Source organism: Falco biarmicus, chromosome 3, assembly GCF_023638135.1.
Source record: "Falco biarmicus isolate bFalBia1 chromosome 3, bFalBia1.pri, whole genome shotgun sequence".
In the NCBI taxonomy this organism is placed as follows: domain Eukaryota; kingdom Metazoa; phylum Chordata; class Aves; order Falconiformes; family Falconidae; genus Falco; species Falco biarmicus.
This window is the reverse complement of record NC_079290.1, coordinates 85,917,580-85,934,327: the sequence shown is the minus strand read 5'-3', so window position 1 is coordinate 85,934,327 and position 16,748 is coordinate 85,917,580. Positions and strand designations below refer to the sequence as shown.

General features: G+C 47.3%; 1 protein-coding gene across 6 annotated transcripts in view; it reads left to right on the top strand.

The window, feature by feature from the left end:
* ADGRB1 (adhesion G protein-coupled receptor B1) overlaps positions 1-16,748 on the top strand; it is a 295,067-nt gene that overhangs the window by 69,522 nt on the left and 208,797 nt on the right. The window lies entirely within an intron of this gene.

Sequence of the window (16,748 nt, the reverse complement as noted above, 5' to 3'; positions counted from 1 at the left end):
TGCACTGTGAACCATTCAGTCACTTATTTTGCAAGACATGAAGGGGTGTGTGCATGTGTATGTGCTCATATGTAAAATAATACATGTAATACATCCTATAATTACCAATTATATTATTACATTATCGTAAAATTATATTGCAATACTAATATATAATGTAATGGAGTATAATTATATTACATTTGTATTTGTGGTATTAAAGTGTGTCAGAGAACATACTTACCATAATTACACTGCAATTGCTCTTTAACAAGAGTGGAATTACAGTCACCATATTATGAAATATGACAGTGTTATCTTTATACGTTATTTGTATTACAGTACAACTCAGAGGGCCTTTTAATTGTTATCTGCTTAAGAAGATAGTGATCTTCCACTGGTACTAGGGAACAGGCCTAGATAGTAAAGGACTCTGGCTCAACAAGATTTTTGGCACATGGTCCAGGCATGGGATCTGAATCCCTATTTTGGAGTCCAGTTTCTGTCTTCCCATGAATTGTCCTCACTGAGCAGTGCTGCTGATGAATTTGTCCATGGAAGCTTATGACTCCTCCCAAAGACATGGGAACAGTAGTGGTTCATAAATGTGCCCATGAAAGCTTGTCTGCTTGTGCAGGACTAATTGGGACACTAAGATCTTTGGCATGTCCAAAATCATGCCCTGTTGCAGATGCCTGTTTCCTTCCATGGATAGCTCAAGGAACCTCGAGAGGCCAGCTCAGACTTGCATCTCTGTCTTTCAGTCATCTAAGGATAGATCAAGTTAACACTTTCTGAGTATCTTCCAGGTGGTCCTGCCTACATTTTAAACATCAAAACCTAACGGTTAGAGCATTACTTCACCAAACTGAAAATTCCTATTTTCTCAAGTCTTGGGCAATTTCTACACTTCTCCTTAAAAAGGCTTTGGATAAAATGCACAGTATCCTTCTATATTATAGTTCAACCCACAAGTTATAGTGGCAAAATCTACTTTATCTTCTCTTTCTGGCTCTGGGATCTTCCTGCATCCTCCCCGGGATCATTCCTTAGCCTTAAGAAGCTGATTTTCAGGTGAGATGAGGATGCTGAGCAGAGAGGTAGAAATGCAAGCACATATCTACACCAGCCCTGATGCTGCTCTGGTGATCCCTGGCAGGGAGAAATTCATGACATGCTGCAGACTCGCCTCCCAGAATGCATGCCAAAGCACTCCACCTTATATCAGAGGTATCCATTAGTCCTTCATCCCTTCATCTCAGTCAGGGGAGGCTGAGGTGGAGACCCTGGTGTCCCAAGGTTTCTAAGATCTGACCACTGCCCAATGGAGTCAAGACTCTTTGAAGTATGCAACCCTTAAGCTGCCTCGCCAAACCAATGCCAGAGGCTGAAATTGAAGCAGTCTTTCCTGATCATTTTAGCAGACAGGTTTGTAGATATGTGGGCTTTTCCCAGTTCAAAATGTAGGGGTCTCCTAATGAATAGCCACTGCCGTTATAGTTTATTTACTGCATGAAAATCTTAGTTTCTTGAGCAATGTATGTACTCTTGTGGCTTGGTCTGCCAAAGGCAGAAACAAGCAACCTGAATCAACATTTACTTTCTGCAGTATTTATGATTCACCAAAACAATTGCTCTTGGCAATTTTGCAAAGCAGGAACTTTATTTCAGTAACAATTAGTTGGACAAATATACTGTGATGTAGGTTTGGGCAAGAATGTGTCTGAGTGTGTGGGCTTCTTACAGGATATTCAAGGAGCTCCAAGCAGAGGAGGATGAATCAGGATGAATGAGCGAGAGAAAAATCAAGAAGATGCATAAATGAGGTCTTTACAGCTGCATGAAAACAATATGTAGGCATTGAGCTCAGGAATAAAAAGATGGATTCCTGGCCCCACTGACGTCATTGAGGCTTCTTGGATTCAGTGAATAACTTTGGATCTATAATCAAAGACAGATGGTACTTATTTCTGAAGAAAATGGCTACAAACCATACAAGTAGATTCCCACACTGCTTGAGCTCAATCTAACTCCACTGATTACCAGAGGCCTCCTGAGACATGATGGCATCAAGGTATTAACTCTGGAGTTGCTGAGCATCTTCATGTCATCCTCATTCCTCTTTTCACATCCTGCATCCATCGTTTTGCCAGTTACAGATCTTTAACAAGGAAGTCTTTCTTTTTCTTATTCATCTTCCCTGGTTTTTCACCAGCTTTTTGGGATTTTTAGATTCATACAGAAAGTCATCATTATTTGAGTCATTTGCAAAGTGGATAAAATGCTGAAAAGTACATGGCAGGGGATCAGCTGTTTCCATGCACATGGAGAGGTAGAGAAGATAAGTAAAGGAGCCTTTTGCCAGGGGTAGACTTAGTGATGTGACATCTCTATCCTGTCCTAAATATTCTGAGGAGTTCAGAGATGCAGGGCATATTCAGGGTGATGTGCACAGCTAAACTCCAACAGAGAATACGATGTAGAGAGATGAGTTCTGTGTGATGGGTGGGAGAGTTGATACCTGTAGTTATGTTTCAAGGGCAGCTGATCTTGGCCTTCTAAAAGTCCCATTTTCCATTCATCTGCCTTCGCTACTGTGATGCTAAATGCCTTTAGCCAAAGGGCTGGGGCACTTTTCCCATTTGTTTTTCTGGGCTCTCATTCATCCAGCTCCTTCCTGAACCTGTAACGCGTGGCAGCATTTCTGCCTAGTTGTTTTTTTAATTGGTATCAGTTTCCAATCAATCAGAACTCCTAAATCATGGTGTGAAGAGGTGCTGATGCTGCTTAAGATGAGTTTGTCCTCACCCTTAATGGCAGCTCAGGAAGGAGGGTAAGATTTACCTTACAGAGGGGTTGTGAGTAGACCTGACCAGTGATTCTGGTTTCCACTAGACAGAGACTGGGTTTGTATCATTTTGGTGGGAATAAAACTGACACTACTATCACTGAAAAGAAAAAAAATGAAAAATATGGATCCTGCAATAACACAGCAACCCTCACATTACTGGCATTCATTTTGGGTTAATGGAAGAAATTGCTATTGCTGAACTTTTTTACAAGGTTGCCAGGGTGTGTGGCTGGCCCTCCAAGTTCAGTGGTCTTTCTTGTAAGTTGGATTTGCTGGGAAAGCTTCTTGTAGAACTGGATTCAATCAAATTTTGCAAGACCAGAGACATTTTCAATAAAGTACACAGGGGTCACATAACTGTATTTTCTTGCTGAAATTTTGTTCTGCTGTAAAATTTGCTGCTGACTTGTACCTTTATTACTAGAGTTACACAATATGCTTCAAGATCTCCAGAATGGCTGGGGCTGTAGAAAAGCAATGTAGCAGTATTAGCTGTTTGCCACAGTCCATGTCCAGGATTGCTATGCTTTCCCTGCGGCAGGTGAACGGCAAGGAAACAAATAAGAATTTCACCGAGTGCTGTTAGGAGTGAGTGGGTGGACAGGACCGTTTTCACCAGGGTCCCTCTGACTAGCGTGGACCTGAAACAACACTGTTTCTGCTCAAAATAGCATGCCACAGGCAGAGACATTTTGTTTTTGCTAAAAGCAAACAGAGTTGCTAAGAAACGAATATTACAGAGACGGAAATCCACAAAAGGTTTGACAGTTGCCGAATGGTGCATGCTGGATGGAGTGGCTTGTCAAACATGGCCATACAGATAGTGGAGAGGAGCCAGCCAATTCTTTAGCTAGGCATGGCACTTGCAGCAGAAAACCCATAAGCTGTCCCTTACATCTTGCCTCCATCACTCACATTGCTGATGGGGACTGGCAAGCCAAGAGTGTAAGAGGGGCAGGGTACAAAAAGACCAAATGATTTGCAAAGATGGAGAGACTTAGTGGATAACAGGCTTTGAAGGACATGTGGTCCTGTGTCTCAAAGCTGGGAGCAGCAGAGGAGGTTAGTGAGTGGTTACAATGCTTCTCATCTTTGCTCCTAAAGGTCCAGTCACAGCAGCACTCTCTTAGTACTTTGTTTCTTGGATCTCCAAAGACAAGTCATGAAGTTGTGAGTGTGCCTCCACCATTCTTTACATTCTGGTCGTGGTGGTCATGGTGCCCCATTATGATGAGGATCAGTGACACGGTTGGTACCACCTTTCCCAGGGTGTAGGAACACCTCCATATGTTTAAGTCACTGTGGGGCCTCTGGAGATAGCATCACCTGTGCCTAGACAGGAGTCAGGTTTTTACCTCCACTATGTCCCACGTGAGGCAGTCAAATTTTAGCTACCCCAATTTCCTATGCTAAGAGAAGAGATCTTACGTAACTTCCTTATCAGACGATGCATGACAGATGCACTGTACCCTAAAGGTAGCTGCATTTCATCATGTTTGTGACTGTGTGCATAGGGTTTCTCACTGAGCGATGCTTAGAGAGCAGTATGGATGGGAAAGATCACTGAAATATGAGACATTCAAGGGATTGCTGTCCCCTGCTGGGGCACAGTGCGTGTTTTAAAGCTTGAGAAACTGGAGATGATCACTACCAGTAACAGCTCGAGAGTCATCCCTGCTCTCCAGTGCATTGCTGTTTATTGTTAGGTATTCTCTTCAGGAAGGTGAGCTTGGAGGAAAAGATGAAATATTAAAATAGAAGATAGAAGCAAAGCAAACTAACACTGAGCCGATCTGATTAATAAAGGATGCCAGGAATTGGTGTTAATTTGTGTCTGATTTAAAGTGCCTGGTGGGTGGAGAGAGAACAGCCCACAAGAAGCAGCTGGGCTCCTTTTCCATCCCCCAACCCTGCTGTTGGTGCGGCGTGATGGGGGAAAGAGGAGCACACAATCAGGCGATTCATCCCCACGCTGTTGCACTTTGCAAAGGCAAAGAAGAAGAGAGGAAAGGAGGGAGAGGGAGAGGGAAAAAGCAGCAACCCAGTTCTCATGAAAAGCATTGGCAGCAAACATTATGCTTCTGCTCGCCTAACCAGGACCAACCCATCCCAAGCATGTTTACCGGCCCTTTGTAAGATGCCAATGGGCAGCCCTGACAAACAGGAGGAGCTGGGTTAATGCTTTTCCTCATCTGGTTGTTTGGGTCAGGCACGCTGAGTGATGAGGGGAGCACTTGAATCAGCCGTGGTGGGGCTGCCAGGGTTCATAGTCTTCTGTCAAGGCCAAAGTCCCCTATTTATGTGAGAGCTGAGTAAGGCAGAGACAAGCTCCCCCACTGACGTGGTTCCAATGCAAAGATCCACCTGGCCCAAAATAGGTGTACCTGGATCTCCTCCTCGTGGGGAGATCTCTACCACCCCTCAGTTCTTCCAGTGAAACCCCAGAGGACCAACCCTTTGCTGTTCATGTCCATTCACTCCCTCTGAGGCTATGTCTATCCTCATAAATAAATGAGGGATTAAATGCAGGCATGAGTGTGGTCTCGTGATCATCCAGACCGTTTAATTACTCGCATGCTCCCTGGTGCAATTTTGGCCCGAGACGGTGCCAGGACACAGTCTGGTAGATGGCTGAGCCAAGGGACTCTCTCCTGCAGGTCTGTGGGATGAGGCCAGCCCGTTTCGCAGGGGACAACTGAGGTGTGTGGCTGCAAGCTGTGCCATGCTTGGCCCCAGAGCCAAAGAACAGCCCCTGCTCTGTTTCCTTCGGTAGTATAGACATAGCCTGTGGAGACAGACAGCAAAAGGGCAAATTAGCATTTAGTTGGCATGTGCATTTCTGTTCTTTATGAACAAAAGTAGAACCATCTGCTCATTGTGTCTCACACAGAGGTGGGGGCTTTCATTTGCAACAAACCTGCACTGGATTTCAGCCTGCCATTCAACTTGGAGATGCCGCAGGCCCTCTGGGTCTTGTCCTCGGAGACTGAGAATATCCACTGTGCCCCACTGTGCTGGGTCAGCCTACCCTCTGGGCAAAACAGGCCATGATCCTCATCTCCTGGCACCTTCCTAGAAGGACCACTCATCTCTCCTGCATTTTCTGGCTTACTGAGGGTGGTTTCTGGGTTGCACACGTGGGTTTGTCTTTGCAGGGCTGCTTGGGAACACCAGGGTCTGTGCATGCTGCTACCTTATGGCGAGGTTGCTCCAAACAGTGCTGGACTGGAAGCAGGAGGAGCAATCTTAAACTCTTTGTCTGGAGGAAATGGGAAGCGGAAGAATTGCCTGCACATGCCTTTGTAGCTGAGGTGCCCTCCTAGGTCTTGGGTAGAAACCTAACTCTAAGCCCTGCTTGTTGTCTGCAGACCTCTAGCTCTCCTCCAGCTCTTCACTCCTGTCCTGTCTGCCTGTCCTCTGAGCCAGAATTGAACACCCATACAAATGAAGGAGCATTGTATGGTGTCATCCCTGTGATGGAGCATCATCCGAGTCCTTCTCAGAATAAATATAATCCATACTCCTTCAATCCTTCATCTTCATCAAGGCTGCACACAGACAGCTAACCCTAGCCCCAAACCAGCTTGTTCTCAGTGCCGCGCATATCACTCTGTAATGTCCTCCATCATCTCCCGTGATTAAACAAAAGCCAAGGAAGTGAGAAGAGTCCTTTGCTTCCCAATAACTCCCATGTCTGCTGCTCAACAGCAAGCCATCTTCCCTCCTGTGTCACATTGCTCAAGGGTTCCTGAAGAGAAGACTGGAAAGGGGAGAAGCATACATCTCGTTTATGCTAATCCTGAACAGTTTGTCATGAGGCTGATAAATGAGATGCAAGGAATAATCCAGCTCATTAGCGCCTGTGCTATGATTGCATCCCTCTGCTACCCTGTCTACATTCAAGTATTTTAGGACTGGTTATAGGGGAGCTTAGAAAGTAGTCTCTGCCCTGAGGTGTCTTCAAGGAAAAGGAGAGGGGTCTCCAGGGAGCAGAGCAAGCAGAAACCCTTTGCTATCCAGCATGGTTAGCTCAGGCAGGGCACTGCGTGGATGTGGGCATGACACTTCCGAAAGGTTTATGTCTTGTAGGTCAGGGCAGATGACCGTCCCAATGGCTGCCTTCCTAAGCACTGCAATGGCAGGCACCATGCAAGGCATAGCAGACTGAACAGGAGGACATGGATCAGGCCAAACTATTTTGGTAGGGGACTTTAACAACATGGATGTGACTTGTGACACTCCATTTAGTTACAGGATCTGGCTGTGGTTCCTTTAGCAGTATGGACATGTGTCTTGTGTCGTAAGAGTGGTTACTAATATCCCTGCACCTCTCCATAAAAAATGCAAGAATGGTCATTTAAGGAAGGAGCAAAGGTCACAGAATCATAGGGCAGTTTGGTTTGGAAGGTACCTTTAAAGATCATCTATTTCACTCACCTCCTGCCATGGCCAGAGACACCTTCCACTAGATCAGGTTGCTCAAAGCCTCCTCCAGCCTAGCCTTGAACACCTTCAGGAACGGGGCATCCACAACTCCTCTGTTCAACCTAGTCCTGTGTTTCACCATCCTCATCATAAAAATTTCTTCCTCATATCCAGTCTAAACCTACCCTCTTTCAGTTTAAAATGGTTATGCCTTATTCTGTTGTTATAGGCCTTGGTAAAAAGCCTCTCTTCAACTCTCTCAGCCTTTTCTCATAGAAGAGGTGTTCCAGCCCTCTGACCATTTTCCGTGTCCTCCTCTTGACTGCTCCAGCAGGTCCATGTCTTTCCTGGGCTGGGGACCCCAGAGCTGAATGCAGTGCTCCAGGTGGGGTCTCATGAGAGTGGAGCAGAGGGGCAAAACCACCTCCCTTGACCTGCTGGCCATGCTGCTTTTGATGCAGCTCAAGATAAGCTAGACTTTCTGGGCTGCAAGTGCACATTGCCAGCTCATGTCCCGTTTTTATCCACCGATATTCCCAAGTCCTTCTCTGCAGGGCTGCAGAGAATCAATGCATTCACCCAGCAGTCTGTATCAATATTGGGGATTGCCTGACCCAGGGCCATCCAAGTCCATATGGATGCACAATAAAAGACTGAAGGAAAGTCAAAGAAGTATACACACTTCTGAGACTGGCAGTTGCATCTGAACCATCGTGTTTAATAGCAACTGATGGACTTGTCCTCCGCAGATTCTCTAATCCATTTTGGCACTCTTTTATACCTTTAGCCTCCACAGCATCCTCTGGCAATGAGGTCCCCAATTGAATTATAAGCTGTGTGAAAAAGTGCTTCCTTTTGTTTGTGTTCAGCTTTTGGGGTCAGTAAGGATGGCTTTCTGCGTCATGAGGCTTAATTCACTGCTTCTCCCCATGTCCCTTGAGAACCTTGGAGAGAACGTGCTGTAGAAATGCACATATTTATCACTCTTTTGTTTTCTAAGTTCAGGTTGCAGACTTCTGCTGCTTCAAGGTCAGCTATATCCAAACCCACTGAAACTTGGGGCTTCAAAGTGGATCAGGTATGTTCCTGATTCTCTCCACGTTCTAGGTCGGTGCTCAACATGGTAGAAAGGACCCACATTCAGCTCAAGCTCAGCTATTTCTACCCTCTCCATGCCACTGGGAAGTTCCTGTTTACCCGTGTTAGCGTGGTATCAGAAGACTTCAAAGCCCCTTGTTTCAGACTGTGTGGAAGCAGCTGGAATCACTCCCATAGCTAGTGCAGTCCTATAGTTGAAGTTCTCTCATGCTGCTCACTCTGTGAAGAGTGAAAGTAAGGCAAGGGTTGGTCACAGTTCTGGTTTTACTAAAAGAACCTGTGTTTCAGGTGTTTCTTGTAGCCACAGTCTGAATCTCCATCTTCCTCCTGCTGAGAGGTACAGGAAAACTGCAGATCTGAGCAATACCATCTTACAGTCCTTCTGTGTGCAATTTAAAGACATTCTCGCTGGGCACTGGAAACTGAATGCCTAAAATTATGAGCTGAATTCCTGTTTTCAGAAGGGGAAACATTCCCAATCCAGTTTTAACTGTGCTGAGACTGCAACATTCAAAAACGGAGCAGTGTATTTTCAGGGTTGCTGTAAAATTGGACCCTGATGTAGTCTTTCCTTCTTTTCCCAGCTGCTGCCTAGGAAATCTATCCCATCATTGGGGTAGTGTCAATGTTGTTTGTTAGATGGGGAAACTGAAGCACAGTCATTGAGTGAGAGCACAAAACCGTGGCAGGATTCAGATGAGGAGCACACATTAAAACTTTCATACAAAGGCTTCTGGTTGCGGTCATCCCCTGTTGCTGATCATACCCAGCCATTTAAGGAGCTGGAGGACAGCAAAGTAGAAATCTATTTTCCTGATGCTGGAAGAAGCACTTGGACCTGAGTTAGTGCAGATCCTAGTCTGGAGGTGGTTACAAAACCAGCTACTTGGGTGTTCATCCTCTTTACCTTTGGCCAGCTGACCTCCAGGGTGCCATGGGGCAGCCAAAGGGCTGAATCCAGTAGGTATTCAGTCCCAGGGAGTATGGATGGACCAGGCAGGAGCAGAACTCCAGGTGCCTTGGTCAAGACACTAGCTTTTCCTTTATCCTCTGTAGCTAGCTCTGCACTAGTAACTTCAGAGAGCCAGGATATTGCCTGAAGCACTGTCCCATCCCTGCCTACACATCTGAGGATACTTCCTGGCAAGGTTTTGGCCACAGTCAGCAAGCACCACCCTGGACCATGCCTGGCCACAGTGCAGGAGAGAGCACTAAGCACTGCAACAAGGATGTTCTGCTTTTGAGGACAAGCAATTTAGCCACATGAATATGAGCTACGTCAAGGCTCTTGGCCTCAGTAGCCAGAAAATGAACCCTGGTGCATGTGTTTATGCAGGATGTGCCAGTGGCCAGCATCAGAACATGTACTGAGCTCTGGCCTGTGTGTGTGCAACCCCGTGAATTGCGAAGCCCGATTTTGGATTTGCCAGCCATTGCTCTGCCCAGGTCTGACCCTGCAAATCTGAGCCTCAGCATGCACACACAGCCCCTGCCTGAACATCCCTTCTCCCCAGGGGCTCCCACTTAGCTTCACAGCTAACGCCAGTGCTTTTAACCTCCAGCTGCATTTCCAATCAATCACATCCTGGTCTCCAGCACGAATGAATGGTGATGGAAGTGGTCTGGCTCCTGCCTGCTTTCTGCCGCTCATTAGGATGACCTTGCCCTCAGAGGCCCTCTTGTGTAACCCTCTCACCCAGGAGCAGGGTAGGAGCATAGGGGAAAATACCCCCAAGCATCAGCCTTGGAGCACTAACGGGCAGAAATAAGGCAAGAAGGGACGTGGGGATTTTCTAGGATTTGCTGGTGTAGAATCCAGGGTGTTCCTGACAATGCCTATTGCTCCTCGGGTGGTACCACTAAATGGAGATGGATGGGAGCTAGGGCAGTCAAAGGGTGTGGGTGATGCTGGCATGAAGGGAAGTCTGATCTTACTGGGATGAGAAGACTTGTATATTCCCCAGGGGGGGTGAGGAAATGCCTGGGAACAGTGTGAAGCAACAACCAGTCTGAACTCGGGCTGTACCTAACTGAGGTTTTAAGTCTGCTTTGGCAATGGGAAATGGAGGCAGAGAAAGATGTGATGTTATGATGACCACCATCAGCTGCCTTCTGTCAAGAACCCTGTAGATTCCTTGACTTTGCTATACAATGACATCTAACCCATCCCGATGTCATGCAGTCCTTGAGAAACTCCCAGTCACAGTAGTAGTCTCAGCAGGCCATGCCAATAACATTGTACCTGCATGGAGGAAAGATGAGGACAAACACAGTTACAGCTCAGGCAGAAGTGATGTTTAAAAGACACCAAGTACACACATGACATCTGTCTGAGGCTCTGTTGGGCCCAACAGAAGGTGCTGCAGAGCCCTAGGCTCACTTCCCTCGGGCAGCCACATCTGGGACCAGATGGAGCACATCTGGCCCTCCTTGTCTGCTGGGCTTTTCTCTACAGAAGTTTTACTGGGTCCTAGATTTTAGGGTTCAAGCCTTTCTTCTCAGTTGTCCCCTGATCTGACTCACTGAAAGAAAGATGCAGAGGCAGGAACTGAGCCTGACCTGCCTCCACCCCTGCCTGAGAATTTTAGCTATGGGCCCATCTTCAATTAATGTGATCTGGAGCGGAGACTTTCACCTTTAAGGCTGTTAATCTCATTTTGGGATAAAATCCTACTGGGTTGGAAATGAATCACCATCTTCTGCACTCTGCTGGAGGGTTTCAGATCACAGAGCACTAGAGAAAAGCAGAGGATGCTTCTTACATCCATCTTTTCAAGTGGGAAAACAGAAGCATGGATTGGCAAAGATGCTTAATTGAGACTGTGTAGAAGTTCTGAAGCCAGGATTAAAATCTGGCCTCTGGCTTCCCCAATAGCATCTCCCCATCTGGCCAGTGCTGAAGGTGATCAGAGATGGGATGGTTCAGCCGAGGCTCAGGGTCTTTGGAGTTTCCTCATTGTTGTTGAAAGCCTTCCATTGCTACACATCACCTCCCAGCCCTCCCTTTCCCCGGATTCCCTCTTCCAGCCTTTGAAAATTGAAATGGAACTGGGATTCTGTCCCCACAAGCCAATCCCCATCACAGGATCAAATATTTCCCAACTTATTCACGCTGTTCCTGCAGGCTGTTACATGTCTGCTGGAGTCCACCCCTAAAGTGGGCGTTTTTCCAGGTTGACGCTGAGAGAAATTTGGGAAGAAGGATGCTAGTGTGTATAAACATCATTTATTAACACAGCAGACAGGTAAGAATCAGGTTTCCTCTGTACTCAGAAGATTGAGATGGATAGAGGCAGTAGGCAGTACATCCGTCTTTACAGTGGTGGAGCAAATATGTTGGATTTTGAGGGGTCCATGCGGAAATATGCTTTTGGCAAGTGAAACAGCAGGAGGGGAGCAGAGCCAGACTCTTGTCTATCTGACCCTTGTCTGCTTTCCTTTGCTTCCTAAGGGGGGTTCTCTGAGTTCAGTTCTCAGCATTTGGTCCAAAGGTAGATTTGGCCGGACCCAGATCGTGACCTGGGCAGCTCCAGTTGGAGCTGGTTTAACAGTCTTTCCAGGATATGGTCCCTGTCTGAAATGCCTCATCGGAGAGGGGATGTACACTGAAGTCAGAGTGAGACCTAAAGGATTTCCCAGTCCTGCAATACCCTCCAACTCATCCTCTGGTTCTTTCAGCTTCTCATTTTCACTAGATTCTGCTTTGCCAGAAAATAAGCACAAACCTCTGTAGACAAACTCTTTCTGGGAGGGGCCAGAGTCAAATAAATACTTGTAGAAAACAAAAGAGAAGGAAAACGGATCATTAAAAATAATACTAAGGGGAAAAAACCTGGGTTTGAGCACTGATTTTATGGAAGAGGCACTGCCCCAGGACTTTTCCAAACTCCATCCCTCCCTAGGTGCCATCCAGGGCTAACACCTCTCCTTGCACCCCAGCAGAGCTGCTGCAGTCGAACAGCCAGGTCCGAGCCCTTCCTGACTTCTCTGCTGCCAGTTCACAGATGTCACCGTGTTTTTCTAGGCATTTCCACTATGCTTTGCTCACTCATCTCAGTAGCAAAAAGAAAATTTCCAAGCAGTTGCAGCATTTTTTTTTTCCTGCTAGCAGTTCCTTTTGAATAAGGACAGAGCATACTCGTTTCCCATGTTTTATCAGAGTATCAAGAGACTGAGCTTTTTGGGGCCAGGTGGTTTTCTGCCTCTGGCAAAAGGGATATTTTGTTTGATATCTGGGAACTTCTTACAGGGAAATGGGAAGCCCCAGGAAAGGAGAATTAACTTGATGAAAGTGGTTTTCACCCTGCTGCGATGTCAGTCATGCACCAAGGTCAGGAGAAGTAAAAGCAGAGGGAGATAAATCTTGGACATTAGCACATCTGGGTTGGTGGGCAGAGAGAAGGGAGTTGGGGCATGGCTGGGCTAGGGGGGCAAATCAGGGTGAGGGTGTTGGGAGAGGTCCTACAGGCAGCCGTGGGAATTCATTGTTTTGATTTTTTTATTTATTTATTATTATTATTCCTTTTTTCCACGGAGTGTGTGCGTGTGTGCGCATGTGTGTGTATGTCTAAGAGTGCCCTCCATTGGCCACATGCAGGCTGCTGCGCTGAGAGCCCTGTGCCATCGGCACAGCCAAGGAAGGTGGTGGATGCACAACCAGGGAGCTTGTCCTTCCTGCGTGGGAAGGTGCTGTGCGATGCACAGACTCTGCAAAGCAGGGCACATTGCAGCACTGCCTGCATTTCACGAGCTCCTCCTGCTTGTGCAGAGCTGAAATCCCAATGTTGGGGCACAGCTGTAAAGTCGAACGCAGCATCTGGGAGATGTCAACCTGGCAGGTCTTGGTTGGACAGGGCAAATTGGCATGCAGGGCTATTCAGGCAGAGGGTGGAGGCAGTCACAGGCAGAGTCAGGGGATGCCCTGATCCCTTGCTGCTCACACACATCCCATGCTGCCTGCAACACCACTGTGAGTGTGGGGTGTTCTAGGGGCATACAAATGTGCAGAAAGCAAGCAGGGACAAGGAGGTGGTGGAAAACTCAGCCTCGGATCGTCTTTGTTTATCATTACTGCAGGAAGATAGGGTGCACCACCAAACACCTCACTATGGCTTGCAGGTTCCAAAACTCACTGGGGCTAGTGCAAACTGGATGCCCAAACCCCTTGGACAGCCCTAGTACCAGGTGTGAGTCTGTCTCGCATTGTGTTTCTGAACTGTGCCTGCTCCAGTGGGTGGCAGGGTAGGGTGGCAAATACGCAGCAAGGAGGTAGAAAAAATTACTAGGGCTCTGCACAGTGGTGCGAGGGTGCAGGAGCCATGCCAGTGGCTCACATATCTTCATAACCCTCTGCTTCATGATCTCTAATGTCTGCACAAGGTAACCAAGGCAGAAAGGCCATTCAGACCAAACTTGTCAGCCTCTTTCTATGAGATCCTTGAGATGAACGAATGCCTTCTGCCAAGGGCACACACACAAAAAAGACAAAATTTTTGCCCTTTGGTTTGTCCTTGGGAAATGCAGGCAAGGGACAGCCCAAGGTACTCCACGGTCACCTCCTATCCCCAAGCTTTACTCCATAAAAGGTTTCTTTGCCAGACCCATCTCCCAGGCACAGGACTGGAAGGAAAGGGCAGGAGGGATGGCATATGTACTCCAAGCTGGAGCAACGGGATGGGACTAGACGTGGATGTCTCTCAACACACAAACTTACCGAAATAGCCAGGCTACCTAGACACTAGCTGTGGTAACAACTGTGGGAATATGGGCAAATTTGCTTGTGTGCCATAGGAATGCGGACTCCCACACTGGAATGATCTGTCTTTTCACACATTTAGTATCACTTCCCCAGCTGCATGCTGCAGCCTCTGGTATATATCCCCCTTGGGATTTTTTCTGGATTACAGTGTAGAAGGCAGATCTCTCTGCTGAAATGCAGCAGCCAGCCAACTGCCCATTGCATCTTCCCTCCCTGGGAGGTCCATCACGTGTTGAGCCAAAAATCCAGGTGTGAAGGGGGTTTTGTCTATTCATTTCTTCTGCTTTAAGGATTCCCACTTCAGCAAGGATTAGTTGAAGGAGAAAAAATATGTTTATGTTCCTTATGGCAAAACATTCCAGATGGGACTGCATTCAGGGGAAATCAATTCTGAGACCTAACAACCGTAACACAGCGTCCCATTAACAGGTCTGTTTAGTTAAAGTCTGTGGGCTTTTACGGTGCTTTTCCCAGGGAGGGTCAGTGAGGGGGTATGCATTTTGTGCTCGCTGCATTCTCATTCAGCACATCTGTGGCCAGCGTGAGAAAAACTGGGTTTGCAGAGGGCAGGAGGCTTGGGCTGAATCCCACCCACTGAAGTCACCGTTAGGGACCGGATCTCCGGATCTCGGTGCAAGCCCTGTCTCCTAATCATCTTGTTGCTATGGAGGCACCGTTGGCTCCTGCTTCCAACCGGGAGAGGCAGGTTTCTTCACGGTCTGGACCAGAGGTTAAGATGATCCCTGTCTGGCTCATTGGTGTGAAGGTCAGAGAGATTTTGGCTTTGCAAAGGCCGTGCCCGCTTGCAAACAGTGCTCAGGCACAGCCCTACAGCGAGGGAGAGGCGAACCAGCAGCTCCTTCCAAAATCTCAGCTAAGCAATCACCTTCCACGTACCAAAGCTAATATTTAAGCCATTCACAGTCATTTGCAAGCAGCCCCTCCTGTTAATCAGGATGACCTCTCTGCAAATTTACAAGACGTTTGGTTGATGCCTGTGGTTTTTGTTGCAAGTGCGCTGCTGCTTTGCATCCCCTAAGCAGGTTGCATTCCCGAAATCTGGCCCTGGAGGCTGGCTGGATTCTGGCACAGGGAGATTTGCACTGCAGAGCTTTGTAAGCTGGAGGCCACTGTCAGGAGTGGGGACCTGACTTTTAAAAAATTTAAGTGCATATGCATTTGGACTCCATGCTGATTAATGTCAGGTCTAACAGACACTCAGGAATCTACTGGCAGAGGCTACAATGATTTGAAACTTGGATGAAACACAGTTTGCAAATAGCAGATCTGTCCTAACCCTTTCCTCCCCAGATTTTTTTTTTTTTTTCAGAAGAGGGGATATGCAGAGACAGAAGTTTTCTATAGAGCAAGGAGAGAAACCAAGAAGTGAATGTGGAGATGCATTTATCTTCTTATCTCTTCTGAGATGCACAGGGTGGTCTATGGACTTCATCTCTGATTTTTCAGTCTCTCCTGGGATTGTGTTCAGCTACCTGAATTGTAGATTTGCTGGGAATTTGTATGGCTGCTGTGAAAGCTTCCTCTGTTTGCAGTCTGGGAAGACAGACCCTGGCAGCGTGGTGGGAGATGACAGGACTGGGGATGAGCGGTGTGGGGACCATGGGGCTGTGAAGAGGGTCACTGGCTGCAACACAGAAGTGTTTTCCCTCCTCCCTTGCAGCAGGTGCCCCTCTCCATAGACTTTCACCCTAATTCCTTCCTGGCAGCGCCACCTGGGTCCTTGATCACCGAGACACACATCCCAGATGATCTGAATTATTTTGGCTTTCAGCCTAGGACCATGTTAGCATCTCAGGAGTTAGGCTGCTTGCACTCACGCTTCAATGCAGAGGCCCTGAGCACTTGATTTTCATGAACCTGTAGGCACCGGAGGTTCCTGAAATCAAGGCAGTAGTCTGACTTGGTAGGGGAAACCACCCTCCCCAGGAGTCTGATTTGTCCTTTTGAACCTGGGCAGCAGCCCTGTTTTAAAGGCAGCAAGGGCTGCAGGGCCAGGACAAGCCTCACTTATTGGGGAAACTCCTGATTTGCTCTACCTGGGATGAGCCAAAAACGGCAGGAAAGGAAATGGCTGGAAAGATGGGAAGGAAAAGGTGCCATGGCTGTATGCCCAGCAGCAGAAGCTCTGCCCCATACACTGAGGGTCTGCCCCTCCTGCCTGTCAACCCTGCATCTACTAACAGGGCCCTTCCCCAAATATGGGGTATAGAATATTTGCTATATATATAGCAAATATATATATATATTTACTTATATGCTATATATATATATACTTATATGCTATATAAGTATAGCAAATATGGGGTATAGCATAGAAAGGGGGTACAAGATGGAAAGAGTCCTCCTACTGATGGCTTTTTCTCCGTTTTCTCCTCCTCTGGAAAAAGGAGAGATAGAGAGACGGGAGCACAGGGTAGTCTTCTTGGTGGGGTAGGAAAGAGGGAGACTTACAAGAGTAGTGAGGGTGCAGAAGTCCCTCGGGAAGGGGTCTTGGAGGTTGGGGTGAAAAGGGGATCTGCGCTACAAAGTGTTGCAGGGAACAGGTCCCATAGGGCAGTGCAGGGTGGATGTTACTTTCGCAGAAGGGGCTCTGTGAGCTGAAGGAGATCCTGAGGC